The sequence below is a fragment of the Microcebus murinus genome, chromosome 9 (genome assembly GCF_040939455.1).
Source record: "Microcebus murinus isolate Inina chromosome 9, M.murinus_Inina_mat1.0, whole genome shotgun sequence".
NCBI classification, from domain to species: Eukaryota; Metazoa; Chordata; class Mammalia; order Primates; family Cheirogaleidae; genus Microcebus; species Microcebus murinus.
The window spans coordinates 14209002-14216688 of record NC_134112.1 but is presented as its reverse complement, the minus strand read 5'-3'; the positions used below and the strand labels follow the sequence as shown (position 1 = coordinate 14216688).

The following is a 7687-nucleotide window of genomic DNA, read 5'->3' as shown; positions in this document are numbered from 1 at the left end:
TGATTACATTCCATATACATTTGTCATTATATTATGCATTCCTAAATTTGACTTTTTTTTAAAAAGGAGGCAACATCAAGACTGACTGGATGATTTGTGCACAAAGGATAAGATTCTCATTAAGCAGGCATCCTTTGAGAATACAGGTCAAGGGCTGGCTTTTATGCTGGAAACTTCCCACGTGCCAGAATGGAGACCTTTGCTCCACTGTACCAACTCTTTTCTAGTACTCCTAGTTCTCTTTAGGCAGTTGTTTTGAAAGGAATTCTCCTGCTGTAATAGACTGTTTTTGTCCCCCCTAAATTCATATGTTCAAACCTAATCCCCAATGTGACGATGTTTGGAAGTGGGGCCTTTGGGAGCTGATTAGGTCTTAAGGATAGAGCCCTCATGAATGGGATTAGTGCCCTTGTAAAAGGGAGCTCCTTTGCCCCTTTTGCCATGTGAAGACACAGTAAGAAGATGCTGTCTCTGAACCAGGAACTGGGCCCTCAGTCGACATTGCATCTAGTGGTGCATTGATCTTACACTTCCCAGCTTCCAGAACTGTGAGGAATAAATTTCTGTTGTGTATAAGCCACCCAATCTGTAGCATTTTGTTAAAGCAGCCTGAACAGATTAAGACAGCTGGCCTCCCCAACCTCCGCCACCACCCACCCAGGTGTACTCACCTGGCTGCCAACTGGTCTGTGCTTCAGGGTACAGGTGGGAGTTAGACTGCTCCCTGTACACCTTTAAACCCTTCAGTTCCTGCCTCACTTCTCCCTCTTTCCCTCTGTAATGCTTTTGATATCCAAGTCCAGAACCTCCCTAAAACTCTGCAAATCCAAAGTTGTTAATTGGTTCTTAGGGTTTTATTTCTTGATGTGCCGCCATTGATTTAATCCTATTCAAAGGCAGCATACCTATTGCTATATAACAAATGCCACAGAATTTAGGGGCTTAAACCAACAAATAAAAAGGAGATGAGGATCACTGGGGGACATCTTGAAGGCTAACTAACAAAGCCAGTAAATACTTACTTGTGTGTCTGTATCTGTCTGTTTCATTTTTACACCTCAACAAGTCTTTATCTGATGTATGTGAAGAAGATACCAATCAATTTTTATCAGTAGGATAGGTACTATTATAAATAAACTAAGAAGTTTATAGTATTTTAAAATTACACTTGCATATACTTTTCTTTTTTAAAATTAACAGACTTTTTGGGGAATGATTTTAGTCTTATAGGAAAATGAAGGGGAAGCGGAGAGTTCCCCTATACCCTCTCCACCCCAACCCCAGCTTCTCCTATTACCATCTTGCATTAGTGTGCGACATTTGTTTACAACTGAGGAGCCAGCATTGATACATAATTAACTGAAGTTCATAGTTTACATTATTCATTCTTTGTGTTGTACATTCTATGACTTTTGACAAATGTATGGTAACATGTATCTACTTTTACAGTATCATACAGGATAGCTCTACTTCCTTACACATATCCCTTGCTCTACCTTTTCATTCTTTCCTTCCTTCCCCCTGAACCTCTGCAACCACTGATCTTTTTAGCTTACAAATTTGGCACTTATGAATAAAGCTGCTATAAACATTTATGTGTAGATTTTTATATGGACATTTACTTTTTTGTCATCCCTGGTTATTCAGGTTTACACTGGGTTGATTTATTGTGGTTGTTTTTCTGAGATGGTTTATTTCTTCCATATTTGAAAAAAAATCCTTCAGCTTGTTTTTGCAAGCCGAATTCTTATTAGGTTCTCATTAAATATTGATTACAACAAACTTTCCTAAAAATTAATGCAAACATTTTAAAATTTATTGAGTGATTTTCAAACTCCCTTGGATCTATCTTTAGGCTCACGGCCATTTCCACAGAAAGGTAGAATTGCGGGCTATAATGGAGATGGGAGGACCAAATAACTTTTCCATCATGCAACCAAAAGTATTTTAAGCTTTTTCCATCGATGTTTTATTATAAATGTCTATTTTGTAAATTCTCCTCTTTCTATCCCTAACTGAACACTTCATTAAGTAAAATGCCTACCATCTCCATATCTGAATTTCTGAGTATTCCTTTTGATGACAGAATAAAAATTATGCTTCTTTAAGAACATCTCTAAAAGCATTTCACTCAATTCATGTGTTTTTATTACTTTTTAAGATATTCTAGAAGCCCTGCATACACCCATGGCACCAAACAAACTGTTCTGTGTGGGAACACATATTTTGCTTTCGTTCTAGACAGCTGTAACGAACAGCTGTACTTTCTTATCTGCACTATGCCCAACCCTCTCTTCCTCACTGTCTTGGTAAGAGGCATGCCCTTTTCTTTCCACTCTGGAAGCACAAGGAGCCATATATTCTGATGCCTCCTCCCTCCATACCACCAGCCTGTGCATGTGCATATGATCTAGGCTTAGCCATTGATCATTTTTCCAGAATGTTGATTCTTGGCCAAGTGACACAAAGACAAAGAGGAGATGACGTTTAATTCACAGCAGTGGTGAGATTATCTCCAATGGCACTGAGGGAGAATCCCAAAAAAAGGTGGCAGCAGTGCCCCACAACAAAGGCGGTTGTGTCCTTCCCAGGCTACTCCTGCTAAAATCTTCTGTTAATAGTTTCTTGGCTGTCTGGGGCCACCTGAGTCTGTACTTTACAAGCCTAGTATTACAGTTTTCTGTCAATTTGTGAGCTCTAGATGCCCTTCCAGTAACTCTCTTTTCCAGGTAAGATTGTTAAGAGTGGTCGTTATTTCCCATAAAACTATTTTAATTGATGAATCGGCAAAATCAGGCAATCCATTCTTTAATTCTCCCAGTATTCATTAAGCACATACCATACATTGTGGTAGGGGTTAAGAAGATTATGGTGAGTAAGTAGACTATGATGAGTAGGAATATGATGGTGAGTTAGTAGACACTGTCCCTGCTGTCTAGGAAGTAGACACTGTCCCTGCTGTCTAGGAACCAACACTCCCTTGGAAGATACAAACAAGGAACGAGATAATTGAAATATATGCATGATGGGGAAGGACACTACTAACCAGAAACACAAAGAAGGAGCATTTAATCCAACCTTAGCAATGGTAGTAGGGGAAGGGACGGTGTCAGATAAAGCTTCAAGTGATATATAAATTGAGATTTGAAACTATGTAAACATGAGATGTAGATGGAGGTAGCAGGTGGGAATGAGTATTTCAAATAGAAGGAACAACTCACATAAAGGCCCACAGTTGAGAGAGGTAGAACATCTTCAAAAAAAACTAAAATGGGCCAGGTGCAATGGTTCATGCCTGTAATCCTAGCACTCTGGGAGGCCAAGATGGGAGGATCACTTGAGCTCTGGATTTCGAGACCAGCCAACTAAAAATAGAAAAAATTAGCTGGGCATGGTGGCGCATGCCTGTAGTCCCAGCTACTCAGGAGGCTGGGGAAGGAGGATCGCTTGAGCTCAGGAGTTTGAGGTTGCAGTGAGTTATGATCACACCACTGTATCCTAGCTGGGGCTACACAGTGAGACTGTCTCAAAATGAACAAACAAAAAAATCTCAAATAACACATTTAAATGAAAGTAACTATATAAATATAACAAACAAACAAAAAACCCCAAAAAACTTAGAAGAAATAAGTTCTATTTTTTTTTTTTGAGATAGAGTCTCCTTTTGTTGCCCAGGCTAGAGTGAGTGCTGTGGTGTCAGCCTAGCTCACAGCAACCTCAATCTCCCGGGCTCAAGCGATCCTATTGCCTCAGCCTTCCGAGTAGCTGGGACAACAGGCATGCGCCACCATGCCTGGCTAATTTTTTGTATATACATTTTTAGTTGGTCAATTAATTTCTTTCTATTTTTAGTAGAGACAGGGGTCTCTCTCTTGCATCAGGCTGGTTTCAAACTCCTCACCTCGAGTGATCCTCCAGCCTCGGCCTCCCAGAGTGCTAGGATTACAAGCATGACCCACCATACCCGGCCAAGAAATAAATTCTGTATGACTGAATTGCAGAGCTAATTTAAGCAGATAGAAAGTTGAGTCTGGAGCTACAAGTTGGACTCAGATCATGAGGAGTAATATGAGTTACATGAAGGTATTAGCACTTTTTTCTATAAGCAATTGGGAGCAATTGAAGGGTTTTAAGTAGAAGTCTCAGTAGGCAGCAGCCTGGTAACTGGGTGCCTGAGGAAATTGTATAAGAAAAGATTGCAAAATTCAGGATGAGAGCAAAAATCTCTAATATTTCATAACTTCAAAATCATTGATTTTGTAAAAACTCTGATGATTTTCTGTGTGGAAATGATTATACTAAGTTAAACATTAGCAGACAGATTTGTTGAGAATTTTTTCTATAATGGTAATGAATTTACTATGATTTATCAATATTTCAAAGAGGAGTGGCTATGAGAGTGGCCTTCAGGTCTTTTTTTGGCTTGTATTTCCTAAAATAATTTTGAAAGTCTATTATCTTTACACACTAAGTTGACATTTAAGATTTTTCATTATAAACGTAAGTAGTTGTAAAGGATACAATTTCCTATTATATCATAAATTTAACCTTTCGCAATGTAACTATATCACTCTTGTGTGTATGTGTGGAAGAGACTCAAACTATAGGAATTTGACATCCACTATTATTCTTTCAGAAAAATGACATCAACCTTCTTTAATAGGCAGAATTTTTTTTGTTTGTTTTTGAGACAGAGTCTTGCTTTGTTGCCCAGGTTAGAGTGAGTGCTGTGGCGTCAGCCTAGCTCACAGCAACCTCAATCATCTGGGCTCAAGCAATCCCCCTGTCTCAGCCTCCCGAGTAGCTGGGACTTCAGGCATGTGCCACAATGCCTGGCTAATATTCTCTCTATATATATTAGTTGGCCAATTAATTTGTTTCTATTTATAGTAGAGACGGGGTCTCACTCTTGCTCAGGCTGGTTTCAAACTCCTGACTTCGAGCAATCTGCCCGGCCTCGGCCTCCCAGAGTGCTAGGATTACAGGCGTGAGCCACCTCGCCCGGCAGAATTTCACAATGCTCCTTATTCCCTTTGAATTGTTGTTTCCATTCCATTTCTCTCACATAATTTTACTGTAATATAATAGGCTAATTACCTTTTTGCTTTAAAATCTTTTATTGATAACCCTATCATATATCCTGCCATAAAAAATGTCTTCTATGGATAGATTGAACCATAATTTCAGTTATCAGTAACATAAATTTTTCTTTTCCAATTTTTAGAAACTCGTGTTTATTTTCTGTCAACCTTATTTCCATCTTGTTTGAGAGTTTGTGGAAGAACTTAAGAGGACTCAGTGGTTGTTCCCACCCATTCAGCGGCCTGAGCAGTGGGAGCTGCAGACCAGGCTGGGCGCTCCAGTCTTCAGTGGGGACCTGCTGAACAGGCAGAGGGCATCTGCATGCCTTCAGACCAGTCTGCAACCTCGGGCTGAGTAGCAGTAAACCCAGGAGCTGGAGCTGTCCGTTCACCCTGAAATTCCTCTTTGGTCACAGCTTTCTCATCGGCAGCCTGCTCTTCCTTTTCAATCTCCTCAGCATCTCTGTGTGGGGCACGGTGTTAACGCCATTGCAAGATGGCGCCGACTTCCTGGTCACACCCATACCACAAGACTGATAAACAGGGTGAACCGCGCATGTGTAGGGGCTTTTTCCTGTCTCTCATCAAGTATGCTAATGAGGGCTCTTGCGTGAGCCAATCAGATTCTGCCTAATGTACTTAGTGCCTATATAAGCCCGCTCCAAGAGCTCCTCGGGGTCTTCCGCTTTAGTCATCTTCAGATTCCCCAATAAAGCGCTGTCAGAAGAACTCCGGTTGCCACGTCTTCCTTGCTGGCGAGGCGGGCGCGACATCTCTGCAGAAGTAGAGATCAGGGTGTTCACAGGAGATGGTGCCACGCATGCAGAGAACTTCCCCGGCCAGCATCCCCCACATCGGACCCACTGAGCGAGCTCCCTTGTTGTTGCCTGGGATGGCGAGGCCCACATAACGCAGAGGGGAATCTGCGTTACACGGAGCAGTGGGGGGCAGGCTAACATAAGAGCCTCTGTGAGAGGTCAGCCCCGGGGTCGGTGACCACCAAAAGACGTGGCTCCCCGCATGCAGCCTGGATCTGGTCAGTGAAGGTTCCAGGAGTGAAGCGGCCAGCGATAGGAGTGGCTCCCGTGGCAGCAGCAAACTGCAGCACAGCCCACTGGTCAGTATTCCTGGAGAATATGACGCTGACCTCAGCAGGGGTTTCAGTGGCAATGGTGGCGCGAGCTGCCAACAGAAGCTTCTCCCAGGTCCTCTTCAGATTTATGATGTAGATGCCGTCACTTTTCCTTTTGTAGATGGACTGTTCCATTTGGAAGTCAAGGTTGGTGCCACCTAAGTGGGTTCCTGTTGCAAGGAATTTGAGGACATCCTTCTCCTTCATTTGTGGGAAGTCAAGGGCTCCGGACATTATGAAAGTTTCCCTTTAAGTTACTACGGGAATCCAGAACAATGCCCTATGAGCCCTTCTCAGGGTAGCGTGGAGAGGTAGTAACATAAAATTGATATAAATAGCAAATATATATCACATTTTGATAAATAATTTTTAAACATTAATTAAAATGCTCCCCTCATTAGTTCATTTGACCATAGAAGCTTATTACTTACTGCTACAATAAGACAGGTTGCCTTGATTAAAAAGGTTTCCTCATGCCAGTGTTTTATTTTTTTTTTTTTATTTTTTATTTTTGAGACAGAGTCTCACTCTGTCACCCAGGCTAGAGTGCCGTGGCATCAGCCTAGCTCACAGCAACCTCAAACTCCTGGGCTCAAGCAATCCTCCTGCCTCAGCCTCCCAAGTAGCTGGGACTACAGGCATGTGCCACCATGCCTGGCTAAATTTTTTTTCTATATATTTTTTTAGTTGGCCAATTAATTTCTTTCTTTTTTTTTTTTTTTTAAAGTAGAGACAGAGTCTCGCTCTTGCTTAAGCTGGTTTCAAACTCCTGACCTTGAGCGATCCTCCTGCCTCGACCTCCCAGAGTGCTGGGATTACAGGCATGAGCCAGCACGGCCAGCCCATACTAATGTTTTAAATTGTGGCTTGCTTTATCTTTGTTCTTACACCTTTGTGCAATGCACCATTAAGATTAGAGAATAAGTGAGAGTTTTGTCTTTCTTTGGTAAAGTGGGAGAAAGAGACTCAGCAAGACCACTGTATATTCTTAGACAGATCACTTTCAGAAGTATGGAATGTAAGGATCTGAAAACTGATTTCCCTAAAACTTTCCCAGCCTATATACTCCTTGCAACATCTTTGAGTATCACTAGTGAATTTGACAATCATGGATCTGGTATAAACAGTACCGGATGGGAGACAAAATAAACCAGGCTCTTTTCACAAGTTGACAGTAAGATCTTGGATAAGATATTTGATTTGTGTAAATCTCAGTTTCCATCAATAAAGTGAGCTGATTTTTAAGATTTTAATAAGATTTGAATTTTTAAATCCTCTGATTTCCACTGGAAGTTTTTAGGTATGCCCAGGACACTGGGAAGAAGGCCAGGCACAAACACAGAAAGGGAAAAGCAAATACGAAAAGTATTTGTATGATTACTGAGGACACTACAGTGGAAAAGGGATACAGATAAAGACTTTAACACTTTTTAAATTTTATTTATTATTATTATTTAAAAGCCAGTCATAGCAG

At 41.2% G+C, this 7687-nt stretch overlaps 1 pseudogene; it reads right to left on the bottom strand.

Annotated features, from left to right (window-relative positions):
• Positions 1-5009: 5009 nt before the first annotated feature.
• LOC105864395 (small ribosomal subunit protein uS2-like) lies at positions 5010-6447 on the bottom strand (annotated as a pseudogene).
• Positions 6448-7687: the final 1240 nt, after the last annotated feature.